The 20,674-nt window shown below is 37.4% G+C and overlaps 1 protein-coding gene across 2 annotated transcripts in view; it reads left to right on the forward strand.

The window, feature by feature from the left end:
• Positions 1–20,674, forward strand: part of GNG2 (G protein subunit gamma 2) — a 675,587-nt gene that overhangs the window by 239,766 nt on the left and 415,147 nt on the right. For both annotated transcript variants that reach the window (XM_044074327.1, XM_044074324.1), the window contains exon 2: positions 325–406. The gene's annotated coding sequence lies outside the window, so the exon portion shown is untranslated. The remainder of the gene's footprint in view (positions 1–324; positions 407–20,674) is intronic.

Raw genomic sequence — 20,674 nt, forward strand, 5'->3', positions numbered from 1 at the left:
TATACATGGGTGCAGATCTGCTACTGTTCTATGTAAGGTCCATTCCATATCATGCCTGAAATCAGGCTTGTTGCTAAACTGGCCTATATAATTAGCAAGTTTTGCAAAACTAGATGAGCAGGATATAGACGTTCACTACCAAGTAAACCTTTGTGTGACTTTACAGTAAATTAAAGTGTTACAACACTGATTTTACACAGAGGCTTGAAATACATAGCAAAACTGAACTAGCATTGTGTATTACGTACTTGCCGGAAATAAGATAAGAATAATTTTTATAACTTGTTGGTATGTTTGTTTATTTGTTTCTCTTCTTTTTAACAGGGAGAAAGAACATCTGCTTTTTAAACATCAAAGTCTCATTTAAAGCATTAACCACTAAACAAAACCAAGACACCTTCAGTAGGTAAGTAGAATATGTCAGTTCATGATACGGTAACAAAGTAACATATTAAACAATATTTTGGAATTTGCATCCAGAAAACCACCACACAGTAATGTAGGATGTTAGAGTGCATTACATGTGACAAGAATTTTAACTGAAGTTTATGTCCGCCAACCAATTTAACAATTAGCTAAAATTATATTTGCTGTACACCATTTTTTTTGTGACCAAACTAAGAAAACTATCAAAGCTAATTTATTCATACACACATACAGTGACTGTGTGTTCATTTCTTACTACACTGCAGGTTCCTGAAAAACAGCAAGTAGTTCCATGCATGTATGTTTGTATTTATCTATTTGTTTATTTTTATTAACCAGAGTAGAGCACTGATTAGAGGGTTCCCTATTAGAAAAACCGAAACCGCATTTTTTCGGATGCGTCTTGGTCGAACTCAAAAGCCTGAAACAGCAAAATATCGAAGTGGATTTTAAGCAAATTCTTTCCCTGGGAAAGAATTTGTTTGGCCGCATCCTTTCTTTGCCATTTTCAGCACTGTAGTGCGGTCTCGGAGTTGGTATATTTAAGTAGGGGGGTGTGGGGGGTGAAGCCCCCCCCCCCCACTTAATGTAATGTTTAAAGTGTTTTATTTATTTTTTTTTGTTGAAACAGTGATTTTTTTCCCCAGGAAAAAAATCACTGTTCTGAAAGTTCGAAATTGTAAGCTTTCGCTTACATAGGGTCGATTAATCACTGTTCACTTTTTTAAGTGTTCGGTGATCTAATATAGACCCGATTAGAGATTGAGCAAATGCAGTCTCATTCCAGGTTGTGAATTATAAACAAACAAGTAGGGCAATAAAAACAAGCCAACAAGCTAATGGACATTAGAGCTGCCGTCTTTTCAAATGCTCAAAATTTAAACTTTTTTTTGTAGAAAAGTGAGAATTTGTGGGACAAAATATACCCACAGCCAATACAAAGGACAGAAAACCTCACTATTTTGTTAAAATAAAAGCTTATTCTTGTAACATTTGATTTGATTATGCTTTTTCTTATGACATTTAGGTGCTTCAGATAGAAAATAACTGTTTTATGCAACTGTTAAAGAAAATGTAAAAATATTTTTTGTCCTAAAATCTCAGGACATTTGCCATTTTTTAGTTCTTTTTTTTTTTTTCCGTAGGACACAACTGCCCAAAGAGGGACTGTCCCACGCAAAGAGGGCAGGTGGTAACCCTAATGGATATTAAAGACCTACCAATATCAATGCTGGTTATAACACTAGGAAGACAGATCATTTGATAATATATTTCTATGTATCACACCTTCAGCTTATTATGTCTTTATTTATTCATTTGACATCTAGAAAAGTGGATCAACCATTTTAGACCCCTTTCAGCCATGAAAAACAAATTTAAACGCAACAATTGGCAATAAGAACAGTGAAGTGGAGCTTTAATCAAGTTTGAGAAAGAACAAATACTAATAAGATATAATAATTTATACATATGTAGGAAAGAAAGACAACTTGAAGAAGATTGCCTTTGACGTTGGAAAGGGTGTTAGAGAAGAAAATTAATAGCTATGCAAATTAAACAATGCAGGGGTGCTGCTGGATTGTAGAATAACAAAGAAGTAAATAAAGTATGGAAAAATCAAAATTTTTTTGTAGAGCACTGTATGTATATGTTTATGCACAAATGTACATCAGAATACCATTGTCCTGACACTCATTGTAGACTTTGCCATACAAGGACTGTGGCCTGTTTTATGCATGGACAGACAGTAGCTCAGAAATAAACAAAATGCCGCTACCATTTACTTGTGCACTTTCAGAATACTGCAACAAGTTTGAGGGAAGAGGACACAGAATGATAGTCAGTGAGTATTTTAGTGGCTTACATAGTTTACCAGAGCAGGCAAGGTCTTGAGATATATATAAAATGCCAGAATGTGGCTGTCTTATGTTTACAAACAAAGCCTCTGCTACAAGAGCACTACAATGAGCTTGTGGGATGGTTATGGTTCAGACATCCTTCTCTTTAATTATATCATCCCTGACATTATGACACGTAACACAGCAGGATAGTGTGTGTAACACATTGTCACCTTCATAAGCTGCAGAATACCATACCATATCATACATAATGGTCAGTATGAAAGCATCAGACAGTCACACCCTGCTTCAAGAAACTAGCCCACAAAGTACCAATATATGTGTACTCTGTAGAGCAGCAGTGTGAATGATGGTGTATATTAAAAGATGTTCAAAAGCTGTTGTTAACAAAAGGAAAGGTGTCTGTTGCTGACCAGTACCCTAATGCTATGCATGTCTACCATTTAATGGTATCAAGATATTTGGATCTCTTTGGGGCTTTGTCAAAGAGAACAGTGAACTATAGTCACTGCTGTCAACAACCTTGTGAGAGAAACCAAGCCCTGAGTTATTGGTTAGGTAATACGGTGCACTCAGATTAGGCTTGTATGAATTGAATTATATGGGGAGTAGTTGTAATTCATCTTTTTTTAGCAAAACGTCTGGAAAAAAATAGTATTAATTGAAGTAGCTATTGGTTCAGTCAGATGTCTTTTATACGCGTTCTTCAGTTAATAAGTCTTTCTATAAAACTTGGCAGTCTTTTGAACTTCATTGCATCCTTAATTGAAGCCTTTCTTTAAAGCCAGCAAAATGAAGCCTGATGGTGTTATATCTGATATCTTAAACTACCAGTTCTTGTCATAGAATATTCAGTTGTAAGACATTGATAAGCTTTCTCTACTGGTTGTCCTTACTCAGAACATTCTACTGAAACCATGCCCAGTGATCTTCTGAAAGCTGATTGGTCCCTTCTTCATCTTCTCCCCACAGAGGATGATGCTTTTGTCTGTTGCAAAAGACAATTTAACAGACTAACAGAAGAACAGGTCCCACTCAAAGCCTTCATCATTAAAGGAGCATCCTGCAACTTATTTCTGAAGGAGGGGTAGTTAAATGGCTGAAAACTGCATTAGTTGAAAGACATCACTGCAAGTGAGATTAATCAATACCTAAAACAGTCTGTGAGCCTAGACTTAACTATAAGTGTGGGGTGCAGGTGTTTATTTCTCTGCATGGGGGTTTGGGGGACTTACCTACTCATTTATCTCCATCTATGTCTGTAACCTCAAGGGAACTGACAAATGGTGCCAAAGCCATGGTCTTAACCTCAATGCCAAGAAATACATAATTGTATCCTTTGCTAAGTCAAACATCCTACCTAATTATCATGTTGGTAATACACTCCTAAGAGTCAACCCAGTGGTCAAGGGATCTGGTTACACACATAGAAAATAGCCTTACCTTCGACTATCACATAGCCACAGTAGTGAAGAAATGATTTTATGTTGTGCGACTTATAAGTAAGGGCATGGCATCTAGGTCCAAAGAAGTCATTAGTCTGCTGTACTCTGCCCTTATCAGACCAGTCATAGAGTACAATGCTCCCTTTGCTGTGTACCTGACCAGGCATATTCAGCAACTGGAGCAATGTCAGAGGTTCCTTACAAAAAGAACATCAGGAGTAACAACCCTGCGTTATGCACAGCTCGTTAAGCCCCTTTCCCTCTACTCAGTCTCATATAGATTGCTGAGGGGTGATCAATGCCCAGTATACAAGGCATCCATAAACCCTACAGTTATGAATCGCCTATGTATTTCTGAGTCAGAGTACCAGAAATGCAACGTCTTTGGACCTAAATTTTGTCTGTGACCTAAACAGAACCTGCTGGAGAGAAAGATACATGTCCCAGAGACTACACCTCCTATGGAATGGGCTTCCCATCCATGTGAAGCTGAGTTCATCTATTACCCAGTTTAAGTGCAATCTAGGCCAGTGGACAGGGCCTGGCTCCCATGTCCCTTATGCAGAAAGGTAGCTTATAAATGCCTGGCCGTCAGTGTCCTATTTGGATGCAGGGCATCATTATTCTTTTGGGAAAACTTGGCTAGGCTTACAAAGGTCCTCCTGGTCATTAGCCTAGTAACAATCTATAAATCTATGAAAAAATCAGTTTGCAGTTTGTTTGAATGGAATTTTGAAAGTTTTTTCCATTCAAGAGTCCACTCAATTAAGTGTTCTTGGACATCTACACCCCAGATGAAATCCATAATCTACTAAAGCACTATTTAGGTATCTTTTTAGTACGCTAAACTATTTATTAATTTTACTTTTGGTTACTAAATAGGAAAATGGTACAAAATGGTGTCTGTTTTGTAAAACAGGAAATGGGTCATATAGGTGTAGTTTGATAGTACATTGAGCCTAAGCATCTGTTGCACATCTTCAATTATGTGTTCTATTGGCCCGATCTTAAAAAGAGTTGTTATTCTTAAAATGTCAGTATACCTACTATTATAGCTAAAGCAAGGATGACTACAGTTCCTTTCATGCATGGTCTGACATCATTTATACTTCAACCTTTTCATCCTCATTTGCAGCTTTGGCTAGCAGTGGTAAAACGTCCTGCACCTTTCTCATTAGACTTAGCCCCAAAAATGAAAAGTCACACTTGATGCTTCTGTGCTCAGATTACTATACATTACTAGAGAGGTGACCACAGAACTTCTCATGCTGTCTGTAAATTGATCCAATAAGAGCTGGCAACTGAAGGATCCCTTACAAAGAGATGGTACTAGTAAGGAAGGGATGGCAACTGAAGGATCCACTACAGTGAGGTTGTACCAGTAAGGAAGAGAGGGATGGTAAGTAAAGGATCCCTTACAAGGAGGTGGTACTAGTAAGAAATGGATAATAAGTGAAGGATCTCCTACAAGGAGGAGGAACTAGCAAGGAAGGGATGGTAAGTGAAGGATCCCTTACAAGGAGGTGGTACTAGTAAGAAATGGATAATAAGTGAAGGATCTCCTACAAGGAGGTGGAACTAGCAAGGAAGGGATGGTAAGTGAAGGATCCCTTACAAGGAGGTGGTAACAGTAAGGAAGAGATGGTAGGTGGAGGATCCCTTATGAGGAAGTGGTACCAGTAAGAATCCAAAGAGCTACAAGCCCATCTCTTTTCTAAATCTGCTTGGTAAGATTTTAGACAAATGGAAAACCACTGACATGCCCACAAGGTCACATGGTGGTGCTGCGGTAGCCTTGTCGCCTCACAGTAAGATGATGTCCGGTTCGATTCTCAGCTAGAGTGTCTTCTGCGTGGAGACACGCATGAATGGGCGTACCTTCGTTGAAGGTTGTGCATCAGGGCTGGCAACTCGGCATGTAAAAATCTACTGCCAATCATTAGCGGACTGGAGTTCCACTGTGGCGATCCCTAACCGGGAAAAGCCGAAAGAAACAACAACAACTGACATGCCCATAAGATTTTCATGAGGTATTTGCTCAGACAATTAATTTTGCACTTATAATCTCAGAGCAATATTGCAGGTAGCATAGCCAAGAAGTATTTCTTCAAAACTATATACAGACACTTCATGGAGAGTGTTTTTGGTATCTTGCAGACTTCTGATTCTTTGGTCAGTGGTCTTCAACTGTGAGAAGCTAATGTGACTGTCTTGTATCTACTGTTTCAGGCATATCTGTTTTGTACTAGAGCACAAGTTTGTAGCATGTCATAATCTGGAAAAATCAGAAGAGTGTATTATTTTTCACAGAATAACACAGAATTCAGAAGACAGCTGTGAATTAGTGATATGCTTATAGTATTGTCTGTACAGCTTACTTACACATAAAATTCTTTGCCTAAAAACTTGTTTAATGTTGTCAGGGTAACACCTTTGAATGATAAATGCATTTCTCAAGCATGCAGGACTTAGCATTTGAAGAAGCAGATACATTTTCTTCTTATGTTTGGGCAGATAGAGGGCAGTAGTGTGAGTTTGAAAATACATTGATATTTACAGGTACACCACTGCCAGAGAGTATAGTAACATTCGCAGTCAGAGGACACCCCCTATGAATCTCAGTGCTAGGAATCATGTTTGTGACTGCATGGGCTCTACATATCAATTTAGCTTGCTCAAGTTTTTTTTCATATTTTCATTCTTGACTAATGGCAGAAGTCTGTTAAACCATATTAATCACGTTACTCCAAAGAGATGCAATAAACTTAACATTTAGTACTATTTTCTCTTCTCTTATCTTACTTCTGTTTTATTGTTACTGAGGTCAAGAGAGGAAGAAGCTTCCTGTAGCAAGAAAGAGGTCCAACGTAGCTTTGCTATTTTGACATCATGTTCCACAAACCTGCATCCTAAGCTGCATACCATTCTGCTCTAGTTCAGCATGCCACATGTATATGACACTGCACTTGGAGCTCTTCAATGGCTTCTGCTGGAGGGTTTGGTCTGGCATGCACTCAGCTGTCTGCAGCTGCTTGCAAGTAACTCTATTGAAAGTCTGCCTGAGATTATCACTCTGAGTAAGCTTTTTATTCATTGCTTGAACCCATATTTGAAATGCTAGCAAGGTGAATACTTCTGCTGTCCTATCTGAACATTCTTGAGTATGCCTGTATTTTCACAAAGGTAGGTACAAGAATCTTTATATTCTTGGATGCTTTGGCCTGGAGTAAATTACATGCTCCATTCCAAGTACTTGTCAGGTTTCTGAGAAGGTGTTTAAGGCATCTGTATTCTGTGGCCATTTACTATAAGTGCTTTCTGTAATGTTATATATGCAGTTTGTCTTCATTGTATGTCTTTTATTATCCATTCATTGCGATAGCTAAGTTCATAGGTAGTTACTAAGCTTGTGGTTCAGGAGACCATTGAGCCACAGGTATAGCTAGAGTCAGGATAAGAGGAAGCAGCACTGGGTGCAAGGTATTAGTTGTTTCCAGTACTGCTGCACCGGCATTCAGAAATGGATGCTGATACTGCATTTGCAGTCAGGGAAAGGTACAAGGTGCAAGAATAGCTAACTTTGGCTCTGCATAGCCCAGTTTCACTTTAGGTGACTTTCACAATGTCACATAGTAGGCAAATGGAGGCTGAGGGAATCAAACACAAGATCACAAGAAGAAGTTCATAGTATTAAACCTTTGCACTAACTGCCAAACTAAAAGAATAGCCCATTCCCACACCAGGAATCGAACCTAGACCAAATGGGTGAAAACCGGGAATCCTATAACCAGTAGGCTATTTATTTATCCTCATTAACTAACCTGGATGAGATACAAACATTCCACCGTTGCACCACAAAGTCTTCTTTAGAAACAGTAGTGTGATGCTGTTTACATTTATGTTTCATATCGTGCTGTGATTTTTTAGTTCTGTTAATATTGGTTCTCATGCTAGGGACTAACAGTAGACAGAGACAGCTGGTAAAGAAGGGCAGCAAAAGGTAAAACAGCTTTTAAAAGTTCTATATGTTGCTCTGCCACACTTACAAAAAAAAAGGGTGGAAGAATGAAGTATCCTGACACTTTTTAAAGTTGTTAGTTCTACAGACAGCCACTTCATTTCTGCCAGTGGTCGAATGTGTCAGTCCTAAGTGCTTTAACAGTTTTTAAAATGTTTGGAAAGCTGGAAAAACACTTGTAATCTTGCAGATTTTTTGTAACTGGAATTACATGAAGCAGATGATGGTCCATGCATGCAAATAATTATTTTTGGCTCTCTCAGCATAGCCAGCTTTGTATGTTCTTGATATGGATGTCAAGAGTAACCTCTAGAGGTTCGGTCAAACATCATAAGGTGGCTATCAATCGTAATCCTCTGTTATTCTCATTCTCCCTTTGAAAACTCATGTTGTTGGTTATCCCGGGGGGGGCAGCAAATAAAGGGAAAAGTCCAAACAAAGATGCATCTCTACTAGGTCAATTTAAATGCAGTGAAGTTACCATGAATGTTTCAAAACTAATCTCTCTCTAAGCACTTTGTCAAGGCATAAAGTAGGCAGGCCATGCAAACCCTTTTACATTTCACTTATGACATGTTTGTTGGTTTATTTAGCATTTCTTCTTTCTTGCCTGTTTAAGTAGATTGATCTGAGTTTGATTATTTACAGTTATGAGATATACCAGTAGGAATTACTTACAGCAAACAGACAAAGTGGAGGAGTGATGAGTATACATATAAGATTTCTCAGTTTACCATAAATATAACAACATTTGAGTAGCTCATGTAAAGTCTGTGAAGCTGCTAGCCAGCCCAAGTGAGGCGATCATCAGCATTATGGAGAAACTGTAGCTGTTCAAATAACCCAGATGAAAAGTCAACTGAGTACGGTAAAGGTTTAGTTATATCATTCACTTTAGATATGTATAGTGAGGAGTGGAAAAACAAATGAATAAAACTGCTGATAATGCAAATTAGGACCATGGTGAATGCACATTAATTTATTTTATTTATTTATTTCCTCTGGGTGCTCCAGTTTCCTCCCACATTCCAAAGACATGTAGTAGGTGGTTTGGACACTGTAAATTGGCCATAGGTGAGAGTGTGTGTGCGGCTGAGTGGTGTGAATGAACTACCTCGGCAGAGCTAGCCACCCGGTAGTGTAAACCTTGGCTCAAGATGATTGTCACTGCAGAAGTGACACCCTGACCCCATGGGCAAAATGGGAAAAGGGGCTGAGGATGAATGGATGGATTTATTTTACATTTTTTTCCAGGAAGTCCGGCTGGATTGATGGCCCATTTTCAGCGGAGACCAGGGAAGAAAAGCTCTACAGAATTATGAAAAGAAAAAAGAAAAAAAATTAACAGTTGTTGATTGGATTGCCTGTAGATGACTGATATAGAAAGAGAGAGAGAGGGAGAGAGAGAGCACTGGGGAAACTGGAAAACAACAACAAGAAAACAGTGGGGCAACACATACGCTGTAAATATGTATAGCAGTAATTAAGTACACATATAAATACCTCAAAAATTAAAATGAGTTAAAAAGGCAAAACTTGCATAAAATAGGGTATATGCTCAGTCTTCCATGTTATCTATTTGGTCACTCAAAAGGTAGAAACAGGTAGGAAAAAGCTCATCCTCCTTATATTTGAGATGATAGGCACCATTCTGTTTTCTGCTTTACAGCACTGATATTACATGAATTATCTATGTTAAAAGGTAGAGAAATTAACTAAAAAAATATTAACTACCTGTATGTCCCATCCATAGGACTACAAAGCACTCTTGCAATTTGGTCATAATCATGTAAACCATACTTTTACTGCAGTATTTGTCTGTTATTGGTAGATATTTACTGTGGGCCTTCATCCCAAGCCCAAGATGGTGGTAGTGTTATGCTGGGTGATTTGTTTGCACCCTGTTTAATCAGTTTTGTGCCTCTCAGTGACTGTAGACTTGCACAGCATTGGCATACGGTGTGTGTACGTGTATTGTGAGAGACAGAAACATACAGGTACACAAGACCCTTGTAGAACAAATTAGCGGAGGTGGGCTGAGTGGTTTGGGGTGTGTTACTTGGAGTCAGGATGTAAAGTCAGGGTGAGGAAAATAAAAAAGCAAAATGTTAGTATATGGACCTAAATATTTCTTATGCCTGTATTCTTTGTACTAAAATAAAATTAAAAATTAAAAAAAGAAAAATAAAGAAAAACTAGTAGTCTTAAAACATCATTGATAAGCTCAGTCACAAGCATTCTTCCAGTGAACTCCCCTATTGTTTTTAAGAAAGTTTCCTATGTTTATTCTATGTAGTACAAAGCAGAAGTGTGCTTCGCTTCAGTTAGACAACAGAAAATAATCTTATGTGCATCCTGCCTTCTCTTATCTAAGGAATGCATGAGTGTGAATGCCTGCTGCTGCCTGTTCTCATACCGGTTCTGCGATGTCAGCTTGGTGATATGGGGCTGTAGTTCTGTGATGATGATGTGTGTGTGTGTGTGTGTGTGTGTGTGTGTGTGTGTGTGTGTGTGTGTGTGTGTGTGTGTGTGTGTGTGTGTGTGTGTGTGAGAGAGAGAGAGAGATGGACAGAAAGAGAAACAGACAGAGAGAACTATACCTTTACTTGATTACTCAGCAGTAAAGTGTGACCAGGGGGACCAGGGGTTATGTTAATATTCTAGTTAATCAGCCTCTTGGGGGAAATAACACCATCTGAGTATCACATTGCAACCCCTCTCCCAGGGCTCATTAACCTGAAGGTTTAAATAACCTGGGACTACGTTACTGCTATTGTTATAATTGGGCTTGTGTCTTATTTCAGTTTTTCTGTCCTAGACTGTTTTAATTACGAAGAGCTGCAAGCATTAACATAACACTGTCATTATCATTCTGTCGGATTTGTATTTGACTGAATTAGCTAAGAAAGTTCAAAGGACATTTTTTTTTTCAAACCAATATGATGGAAGGAAATGATGCAGTAATTAAACCTGTGCAGTTTATTTTTAAATTTAATGTGTGTGTGTGTGTGTGTGTGTGTGTGTGTGTGTGTGTGTGTGTGTGTGTGTGTGTGTGTGTGTGTGTGTGTGTGTGTGAGAGTGTGTGTGTGTGTGTGTGTGTGAGAGTGTGTGTGTATGCCTACCAGTGTGTGTGTGTGTGTGTGTATGCCTACCAGTGTGTGTGTGTGTGTGTGTGTGTGTGTGTGTGTGTGTGTGTGTGTGTGTGTGTGTGTGTATGCCAACCTGTGTGTGTGTGTGCGTGTGTGTGTGTGTGTGTGTGTGTGTGTGTGTGTGTGTGTGTGTGTGTGTGTGTGTGTGTGTGTGTGAGGGAGAGAATGCGCTCAAATTATACACTTTTGCCTGTAAGTAACTATGTATACTTTCAGAAATATTTTCATTTAAACCAGTTCTCACCACATAAATCCAAAGTCTGTTTTGATGCTTCACCTGCTGTAGTAGTAGCTTATTTTCTCTCTTACACCTTACAAAGATAGCCACTGTAGTTGAAAATCTTGAGACTGAAAGTGACATTCTCTTTTTGTTCCACATATGCTGCTTGTGTGTTAGTATGAATCAGACCCAAAAATGTCTCAAGGGGTGAAAGCACTTAACTTGCTCTTTTTTTGCAGCATGCCAATTTAAGGGATATTGGCAGAGTTTCAGCAGAATGCATTTTTCAATGTAAAACTTTTCTGTGGAGGTACCAAATTTATGGTTGTTTCATTGTCTACAGTCAGTGTGTTCCCTGAATGTTTGGTCTTCATCTATTAGCATTCTGCATCATACTGAATACTGGATCATGGGCTATGATAAAGAGGGTGGGAGAAGTGTATCATCCTGATGCAATCCCTGCATCCTTTTCTTAAATAATGGTTGTTAACTATTTAGACTTATGTCATATTGCGAGTTATTTAATACAGCCTTAATGACAGTTATTATTACATTGGGATTCTCAATTGTTTAAAAGTAGAAACATTATTGTCCACCAACCATATCAAAAGCCTAAAAAACAGCCAGTGAGTAAAAAGCAAGATCATTTAAAGTCTGAGTTTTATATTGAAAAACTGATATAAACTACGTGGGAAATCTGAATTGCACCTGATATTTTACTATTTGAGATAATGCTAAACTGGGAAGGATGAATCATTTTTAGTAAAGATAAAACAAAGACATTTATTTATAAATGTTATACTTATGTATAATATTCATTTAAAAGAGTGAACATAGGATAATTTTCCACCATCTTTCCAATGATTAGCTGTGAGGTCATTGTGATTTAGCAATTAAAAATGAGGATCAATATCTGCACCTCCTCGTGTTAAATATTGTAATGATTCCAATGTATTTGGTATAACTACATTTGATTCTTGTATAAAATTCTGCAGGGGTGTATCGGGGCTGAGATTTTTTTTTTACTAGGTAAATAAGCAGTAACAGACTGCATTAACTCTAGACTCACTACACTGAAATTTGGCTGCCCCATGCAACCTATTCTGAATGAAGCTTTTTGTAAGTATTATTTTACACTATTTTCATAAAGTCGAGTGGACAATTCTATGAAACGTCAGATAAATTATTAATAATGCTAGTATGTTTTGTTTCAGTTACATATAATTAGCATAATCCCTGTGAAATTATTTGAACACAGTTCCTTTCTGCTCTACACAAAATACATCTTTTTTTGTATGTGTTAGTGGCTCAACTATATTGTTCAACCATTTTCTTTACAATTTACTATAAATAATTTTTCTTACCTATATATTTGTCATAGTTTACCACTAAGATGTTTACTTATTTTTTTCTTTCTTGACATTTGTTAACGAGGAAAGTCTGGCTAGGTAATAAATATCCATTCAGCAGAGGCCTGTGGAGACAAGCTCCAGAGAGTTAGATAAAATCAAATAAAAATAATAATGTAGATGTAATTAAAAAAGGCATTTATACATACAGTTTGTCAGTGGAATACATAGGATACAATACAGGGTGAGGAGACAGTGATGTTATAATAAAAAAAAAAACAATAAAAATGACAAATATGACAATCAGTTTATACAAAAGCATTGGAAGTGTAGTCTATTATGCTATGAAATAAAAATTATCAAAGAAAAAAATGTACAAGTCCTGCTGAGAATGAGACGAAGATAGGTATTGAAAAGTACAGACAGACAGTATGATGACAGTTTAGTATAAATGTGAAGTATATGCTACTATTAATGTGAAGTATTTGTTAGTATGAATGTGAAGGGTTTGTTGTTGTTGATGTAGATCAGTTAGGTGAGGAGTGTGAGCATAGCCATGAGTTAATAAGAAAACCTTTGAAAGAAAGCTTAAATACTTCTGAGGCTACATATGCTTCATTGAATTTGGGTCAAACTTATTCTGTATTAAAAAATAGCTCCATCCCCGACATGTACAGCATAATATGTGGAGCTTGTTCTTGTCTGAATCTATTTGTAAGTTGTATGAAGATGTCCAAAATTAATTATTTAATGCAGCACAAGTCACTGAGGATGAAATTCATTGGCATTTATTTATCACCCAATACTGTTTTATATTGTAAATAATGTATTTTGAATATCTCAAAAACATAATGGGCCAGATTCAGTAAAGCCTACACTAAGTGTGCACTATATGTATTCAAGAATATTCCTACTACATTTCTTGTGCTTTCTAGTCACTCAGAAATATTATAAGTGTGCATGTAGTCTACACTTTGTGGTAACCTTTATGAATCCCTGTCAGTATTTAAAACTGCAAGAAAATCAGTAGGAAAACTGAAATTAGGAGGAAGAAGGTGCGAGTTATGCCTGTGTTGTCTGTTTACTCAGAATGGTGTACACTTAGTGTAGGTAATACTGAGTTTAGGGAATATGTATTCTTACTGATATATTATCCCTAATAACTATGTTGCTAAATATACCATGACCACAACATAAAAAAACAAACACCAGGATATTATTGCAGAAAAAACAACAGGTCAGATATCCAACAATTTTATTATATAGTGCTTCAGCTCAACAGCTTTCAAGGAGTAAAACACTACATAAAAACTGCACCATAAATCCTCTTATACATACTCAATATTTAGTTAAACAATTAATTAATCACTCTATCTTAAAAAAAAAAAAAAATGGAGGTGCCCTATGTATCAGCGGCTACTTCGGCTCTGCAAGGAAATGTGCACTGTTTGTCCTATTCCATGTCCAAATTAAGAGAAAAAATGAAATCAGGGAAGATTGCTAACAGTAAGTTAATTTATAGTAGAGAGACTATTCTGTAAATTCGATCCTCGCTGTGTAACAGGTTTGATGAGTTGCGGCCTGTGGGGCCTGTGAGGCCTACAGTACTTCTCGAGTTACAAGAGTTAGGAAACTTACTCAAACATGGAACAAAATGCTTTATGTACAGAACCAACATATTTGGATCATGGTAAGAGAAGGAAATGAAAGAGGTATAAGAGAACACTCAAAAGAGGATCTAGGGCTGGAATCACTGCAAGACTAAAAGCAAATCCTTACAGGCCTACACTCCCATCTACCCTGCTGGCAAATGTTCGATCACTGGAAAACAACATGGACTATATACAGCTGCAATTATCTACTCAGAACAAGGTGAGGAAATGCTGTGTGCTTATTCTACTGAGACTTGGCTAAACTGCAACATTAATTGCAGTGCAGTCCATGTGGAGGGGCTATCACTTTTTAGAGCAGACAGAATGCATTCTCTCAGTGGTAAGTCCAGAGGAGGAGGTGTCTGCATATACATCAGTAACAACTGGTGTACCAGTTGTAAGATAGTATCCTCACACTGCTCAGATAAGTTTTTGTCACTGAAATGCAGGCCCTTTTATTTACCCAGGGAATTAAACAGCATCTGCATCACCGATGTCTACAGCCCTCCCAGTGCTAATCCAAATGAGGCAATGACCACATTATACCAGGCTATAAATGAACTGCAAAAGCAGAATCCAGACTGTGTTCATACAGTGGCAGGTGACTTTAATCAGACCAATTTGAAAATGGTTCTGCCCCACTATTTCTAGTGGACTTTGCAACAAGGGGGGATAACACATTGGATAAGGTATACAGCAATGTTAAGCTGGCATTTAAGGCAGTGCCTCACCTACACCTGTGAAATTCTGACCACCTCTCCATACTGTTATTACCAGCATATAAACCATTGCTAACTAGAGAGAGACCAACAGTTAAACAAGTAAGAGTACAGCCAGAGGGTGCAGTCTCAGCACTCCAGGACTGTTTTGAGAGCACAGACCGGAGCATATTCAAGGAGGTGGCTACTGAGAACCAGTATATCATCCTGGAGGAGTACACCTAGGCGGTGATGGGCTACATCTTGAAATGCAAAAAAAAGGTGGAATTGGGGCAGAGAGGTGGCCTGTTTGATGATATCCTGGAGTTCCAGGAGCTTAAATGACAGCTAAGAACTAATGCCACAGGGCCCCCAGGCTGAATGAAGCTATTTATATGACTAGTATATTGAAATTAAAAGCTGGAATTTTTTAGTGTAAGTGTGGGAATATTGTGTGTGGTCAATACCTTATATATGCTGTATGAATGAATTTTTTATTGTGGATTTTGTGCAAATCTTGTTTTTTAAGTTTGACATGATTGGAGGGTGGGTTGTTTTGTATTCACTGGTTGTATTGGATGATCTGTTTTGCAATTAATCTATTTAATTATCTAATTTGCTATTTGATTGGAAGTGTTATAAATAAGGTCACCATGTCTTTTTACTTATTCTTTTGAAGTCCATTTATATTAAGGACGAAAGTGCTTAATTTTTTATTCTTGGTCATTATAGTACTGGCAAATTTTAGGTTCCTGGTGTATATTTTCTAGTGTTGTAGTTTTGGTTCTTACATCTTGAAATGTGTGGATGATGTGACAGTCACCAAAACCATCATCACACGAGCCAGCCAGAAACCATGGTTGACGAGATAGGTGTACGAGCTATTGAAAGCAAGGAATGCAGCCTTCAGGGCTGGAGACAGGGTCCCTCAGAAACAGCACATCTGAAGAAGGAAACAATGGAAGCAAAATGTGTCTGTGGCAGAAAGATCCAGAGCTACTTCTCTGACCATAAAGACCCAAGGTGCCTATGGCAGAATATCCAGTCCATAACTGACTACAAACCCCTATCTTCACAATGTGAGGACGACAAGGAATTCCTAAATAAGCTGAATGTCTACTTCAGTAGATTCAAGGAAGGGAAAAGAACAACATGGAAGAAAATGCCCATTGGCCATAATGGGAAGATGCTCACCCTCAACCAGCTGATGTCCAGAGGACACTGCGCAGAGTTAACCTGAGAAAAGCAACTGGGCATGACAACATCCTAGGGTCAGTGCTCAGGGACTGCACAGACCAACTAACAAATGTCCTCATGGATATCTTCAATAACTCTCTGAGTTAGCAAATTGTTCCAAAAATGCTTCAAGGACACAACAATCATTCCATTACCAAAGAAGTCTCCATCATCTTGCCTAATTGACTTCTGCCATGCAGCGTTTCAAGTGTTTTGAAAGGCTGGTCAAGGATGTTATCTGGGCTGCCTGCTGATCTTGACCCTCTGCAGTTTGCTTACAGAGCAAACTGCTCTATGGCAGACACCATCTATCCAGCACTCTATCTATCCCTGAAACACCTTGAGAATAAAAACACCTATGCAAGGGTACTATTTATTGACTTCAGCTCTGCTTTTAACATGGTCTTCCCTCTGCATCCGGTAATGAAGCTAGTCCAACTAGGCATCAACACTCCACTTTGTAACTGGATTCTTGGCTTTCTCACAGGCAGAACTCGGAAAGTGTGCACAGGAATTAACTCCTTGGATAGTATCACTCTTAACACTGGAGTCCAACAAGGATGTGTACTAAGTCCCTTGCTATTCACCCTGTTAACACATGATTGTACAGCCAGGTACAATACAAACCACATCATCAAGTTTACTGATGACATTATGGTGGTGGGCCTCATCAGTAATGACGATGAAACAGTGTATAGAGATGAGGTAGAACAACTGATTACCTGGTGTGGAAATAACAGCTTAGCACCAAATGTAAATAAGACAAAAGAGATAATTGTGGACTACAGGAAAAATCACAAGGAACATTCTCCCGTTACCATCAATGGGGAAACAGTGGAAATAATGAAAAGCACACAGTTTCTGGGAGTGCACATCGATGAGGACTTGTCTTGGAACAACAATGCAAATACCATAGTTAAAAAAGCACATCAGAGACTGCACTTTTTTGGAAGTCTGAGGAGAGCAAATCTCCCAGCAACAGTTCTCATTACCTTCTACAGCGGTATGATAGAAAGCATCCTGACAAGCAACCTCACAGTATGGTATGGAAGCTGTTCTACCTCTGAACACAAATCCCTCCAGAGTGTGGTGAAGACAGCTGACAGGATAATCAAGACCACCTTACCACCTATCCATGACTTGTACTTATCCACATGTCTCTGCAGGGCCAGAGGAATAATTAAAGACTGCACTCACCCTGCTTACAAACTGTTCCTGCAGCTATCATCCAGAAAGCACTTCCGAAGCATACATTGCAGAACTACGAGATTCAGGAGCAGCTTCTTCCCTAATGTCATCAGGCTGCTGAATTCTAATAACAACTACACTCCATGATAGCCATCTGAGTCAGTAGAAACTGTACTAGCTTGTCTCATATTGTGCATTAACCTGGTTACCAGTCTCATCTAATACTTAGTGCAATATTCACCATGGCTGTTAAATTATAGGCCATCTAGAGCAGTAGCAATGCAGCAAAATATCTCTTCTTCAGTGCAATACATTACAAATTCATAAATTATCCATAGTGCAATACTATAATGTTCACGGTGCAATATTCAAATGTTTGTTTCTGTACAAGGATCAAAAGCAATGTCTTAACCAAGTACCTGTGCAATACTAAAGTCTCATGCAAGCAAGTGTTCACTGCAAAAAATGTTAAAATGTGTTTCTAATTATGTGTATTATTAGTCTGTCTACCTGCATGTCCATGATGTAATAGCTAGGTGCTACATGTGTAAATGTCTGAGAAAATAGTCTATATGTTGTCTGCACATTGAGTCCGGAGACACAGAATTTCATTCAGTTTTTGCACTTGTGTGATTTCTGAATGACAATAAAGTTTACTTTGACTTTTGACTTTGACTATCACATTAAATTAAATTAAAAACTTCCAATTACATTGAGCATTGAGGCCATTACTGATCAAATTATCAAATTTAACTATATAAAAAGATTCTTTATATAACAGTCTGTTTTTAACTTGTACAGTATCATACTGACCAATGCTATTTTTTCAACAGAGTACCTTGTAGCCACCCAACTTCACTACCATGAAAGGTTTTAAAATGTGCTGCAATAGGACTTCTTTATGTTCCTCACATGTTCCAAAAGTCTAGTTTTAAATGCCCTCTTACTCTAACCTATACAAAATTTATTGCAAGGACATGCCAAAGCATATATTATTCCCTTAGTACCACAATCATATCTACTTTGTGCTAAATATTTTTCCATTTATCCTAGTAAAACTTTTTACCACAAATTTACAACAAGAACAACTACCACAGGGTATAGTACCTGTTTGTTTCACACTCCCAGGTAGCCTATTTGGGGGGGGGGGGTACATATATTTTTCATATACCAAAATGTCCTTTATATTCCTCCCTCTTCTATATGAAATACCTGGAGTTTTGCACAGCACATTTGCAAAATCATTTAAATTAATTAAATAACCCCAGTAAAATTTAACTAAATCTACCAACTGTGGGCTAAATAAACTATATGTAGTGATAAAATAAACCTGCTTTCTTATACCCTCAGTTTTTAAGCAGGCATTTTGTAAGTACACATTTCTCTCATTTACTACTTCATCCATATCAAATTTAACTGCACAATTTGTTAAAGCATTAATATCATACCCTAAGCTAGAAAACATATTCATAGTAACCTCTAACTATGTTTAAAATTTTCATCTATATGTATTTAATTCATTGACATTTGTTAACTGGGTTTGTCCAAATGGGCTTGTGGCCCATTTTCAGTGGAGACCCGAGGAGAAAAGCTCCAGTAGTACAATTTTAAACAATATTGATATAATAGCAGTTATCCGCGGTGGTGGTGCTGTGGTAGCATTGTTGCCTCACAGTAAGATGCTGTCCGGTTCGACTCTCAGCTAGAGCGTCGTCTGCATGGAGACATGTGTGAATGGGCGTACCTTTGTTGAAGGTTGTGCGTCTGGGCTGGCAACTCGGCACGTGAAAATCAACTGCCAATCATTAGCAGACCGGAGTTGCGCTGTGGCGACCCCTAACCGGGAAAAGCCGAAAGACACAACAACAACAACATTGATATAATAGCAGTTATAGCAAAATATTCACATATGTTGGGTTACATGCATAAAGTTAAAGTTGCATTAAAAAGAAGCTTAGTAACATAATTTATATAGTTCAATAGGTCAACAATAATTTTTTTTGATTGTATAAAATTATGCAAATGCGATGTGAGGGAAGTGTAATGAGGTACTAAGTATGGACCTTTTAAGGGTACATAATATTGCATAACCTTTGTAGCCTTAGGAATTCCCCATAGGGTAAAGCTGATAAAAGTATGTGCAGGATGGCAACTATATCCATGTAAATACTGTGCAACATCCTCAAACATTCTATATACTACAGTTCTTATTTTCTTATCAATAGTACCATCCAACAATATATCTGAAAATTCAACTTTTTTATCCACCCTTAAATCATCAAATTATAGATTAAATCTATTTGACTGTAGGTATTGTACAAAATCTGAAACCAATTCCCATTCCCCTTTACATATAAATATCAAATTATCTATAAATTTACAATATCTCACTATGTATTTATTAAAAATTTCCGTCCTGTATATATACTCTCTTTCAAATAGACCTATACAAACATTTGCATACATGGGGGCAAAAGGTACCCCCATGGCTGTTCCTTTGAATCTGATGATATAAAATCCCATTAAACTCAAACTAATTATTCTTTATACAAAAATAAACCAAGTCAATAATATACTGAGACACTGGGCAATCACCAAAATAAAAATGTAATGCTTCCAAACCAAAACTGTGTTGAATACTAGCGTATAAACTCTTCACATCCAGAATGACCCAGTACATATCTTGGGGCCACTGGACATCAGATATCTTATCTAAAAAAATCAAAAACATCTTTGATGTACATTGCTAAGTATGTCTAATGAAATTACTACATGATCTGACAGCAGTCCAGGATAAACTTTTATATCATGTCCAATGTTTGCCAGAGTAGTAGAAAAACAGTCTAATCTTGCAAATATTTTAAACCTATGGCCTAAATGAATAAAACACAACTGTGTTTGTATTTTACTTGTCAATAGTCTAAATAATTATGCAGCCATATGATGTATGAGTTTCTCTGCAATTTCACTAGTGTGACCTTCTCTAAATAAACCTTAATATATTGCATGTTAGAATAACAATTTGACATTCTGATGAATGCTAAAGTTGAAGACAAAAGTGTTAACACTATAATTGGTTCAAATATTCAACTAACAAAAGAATTATCACAGTAGTTCAGTTTCAACAACATTATTCTACACTGTTTATCATTTGCCGACTCAATAATCTGTATCTCATCTCTATGCAAAATGATTCACCCCCCACATCCACACGCAAACACATATTTATTATTTAAACTAATGAGTATTTTTAAACTGTGACACAAATAAAGCAACATTTGTTTTTCTTGTGTTAAATAAGCATTCTGTATGTGTGTGATATCAGTTCCTATATAAATCTAATATGTAACAGTTTATTTTAATGTTATTTGTTAAGCCATTTATATTAATAGAGACAATATGAAGCATGCTTAAAAAGAAAAAAAAATAAGAGG

The sequence above is a fragment of the Protopterus annectens genome, chromosome 6.part0 (assembly GCF_019279795.1).
Source record: "Protopterus annectens isolate FY-2018-M chromosome 6.part0, PAN1.0, whole genome shotgun sequence".
Taxonomy (NCBI): Eukaryota; Metazoa; Chordata; order Ceratodontiformes; family Protopteridae; genus Protopterus; species Protopterus annectens.